Source organism: Anomaloglossus baeobatrachus, unplaced genomic scaffold (genome assembly GCF_048569485.1).
Source record: "Anomaloglossus baeobatrachus isolate aAnoBae1 unplaced genomic scaffold, aAnoBae1.hap1 Scaffold_2216, whole genome shotgun sequence".
Classification (NCBI taxonomy): domain Eukaryota; kingdom Metazoa; phylum Chordata; class Amphibia; order Anura; family Aromobatidae; genus Anomaloglossus; species Anomaloglossus baeobatrachus.
In genome coordinates this window covers 107,669-109,990 of record NW_027441992.1, presented here as the reverse complement: position 1 = coordinate 109,990, position 2,322 = coordinate 107,669, and positions in this window count along the sequence as shown.

Genomic DNA, 2,322 nt, shown 5'->3' with positions numbered 1-2,322 from the left:
GGAGATGATATTTAATAAAATAAGTAGAAATCCACTAAAAGTTTTGTTTGGTTATCTTGCAATCCCGAGATAATCGTCTCCATGCTCCAAATCCATTTTAAAGCCATTTTTAAGGCATTTCGCGCATACATGAAATGAACACATTTTTCTCCAAAACTATAACAGATGCAAGCTTGTCCTGTTTGGTGGAGATGATATTTAATAAAATAAGTAGAAATCCACTAAAAGTTTTGTTTGGTTATCTTGCAATCCCGAGATAATCGTCTCCATGCTCCAAATTTATTTTAAAGCCATTTTTAAGGCATTTCGCGCATACATGAAATGAACACATTTTTCTCCAAAACTATAACAGATGCAAGCTTGTCCTGTTTGGTGGAGATGATATTTAATAAAATAAGTAGAAATCCACTAAAAGTTTTGTTTGGTTATCTTGCAATCCCGAGATAATCGTCTCCATGCTCCAAATCCATTTTAAAGCCATTTTTAAGGCATTTCGCGCATACATGAAATGAACACATTTTTCTCCAAAACTATAACAGATGCAAGCTTGTCCTGTTTGGTGGAGATAATATTTAATCAAATAAGTAGAAATCTACTAAAAGTTTCGTTTGTTTATATGGCTATCCTGAGATAATCGTCTCCATGCTCCAAATCCATTTTAAAGCCATTTTTAAGGCATTTCGCGCATACATGAAATGAACACATTTTTCTCCAAAACTATAACAGATGCAAGCTTGTCCTGTTTGGTGGAGATGATATTTAATAAAATAAGTAGAAATCCACTAAAAGTTTTGTTTGGTTATCTTGCAATCCCGAGATAAACGTCTCCATGCTCCAAATCCATTTTAAAGCCATTTTTAAGGCATTTCGCGCATACATGAAATGAACACATTTTTCTCCAAAACTATAACAGATGCAAGCTTGTCCTGTTTGGTGGAGATGATATTTAATAAAATAAGTAGAAATCCACTAAAAGTTTTGTTTGGTTATATTGCAATCCCGAGATAATCGTCTCCATGCTCCAAATCCATTTTAAAGCCATTTTTAAGGCATTTCGCGCATACATGAAATGAACACATTTTTCTCCAAAACTATAACAGATGCAAGCTTGTCCTGTTTGGTGGAGATGATATTTAATAAAATAAGTAGAAATCCACTAAAAGTTTTGTTTGGTTATCTTGCAATCCCGAGATAATCGTCTCCATGCACCAAATCCATTTTAAAGCCATTTTTAAGGCATTTCGCGCATACATGAAATGAACACATTTTTCTCCAAAACTATAACAGATGCAAGCTTGTCCTGTTTGGTGGAGATAATATTTAATAAAATAAGTAGAAATCTACTAAAAGTTTCGTTTGTTTATATTGCCATCCTGAGATAATCGTCTCCATGCTCCAAATCCATTTTAAAGCCATTTCAAAGGCATTTTGCGCATACATGAAATGAACACATTTTTCTCCAAAACTATAACACATGCAAGCTTGTCCTGTTTGGTGGAGATGATATTTAATAAAATAAGTAGAAATCCACTAAAAGTTTGGTTTGGTTATCTTGCAATCCCGAGATAATCGTCTCCATGCTCCAAATCCATTTTAAAGCCATTTTTAAGGCATTTCGCGCATACATGAAATGAACACATTTTTCTCCAAAACTATAACAGATGCAAGCTTGTCCTGTTTGGTGGAGATGATATTTAATAAAATAAGTAGAAATCCACTAAAAGTTTTGTTTGGTTATCTTGCAATCCCGAGATAATCGTCTCCATGCTCCAAATCCATTTTAAAGCCATTTTTAAGGCATTTCGCGCATACATGAAATGAACACATTTTTCTCCAAAACTATAACAGATGCAAGCTTGTCCTGTTTGGTGGAGATGATATTTAATAAAATAAGTAGAAATCCACTAAAAGTTTTGTTTGGTTATCTTGCAATCCCGAGATAATCGTCTCCATGCTCCAAATCCATTTTAAAGCCATTTTTAAGGCATTTCGCGCATACATGAAATGAACACATTTTTCTCCAAAACTATAACAGATGCAAGCTTGTCCTGTTTGGTGGAGATGATATTTAATAAAATAAGTAGAAATCCACTAAAAGTTTTGTTTGGTTATCTTGCAATCCCGAGATAATCGTCTCCATGCTCCAAATCCATTTTAAAGCCATTTCAAAGGCATTTTGCGCATACATGAAATTAACACATTTTTCTCCAAAACTATAACACATGCAAGCTTGTCCTGTTTGGTGGAGATGATATTTAATAAAATAAGTAGAAATCCACTAAAAGTTTTGTTTGGTTATCTTGCAATCCCGAGATAATCGTC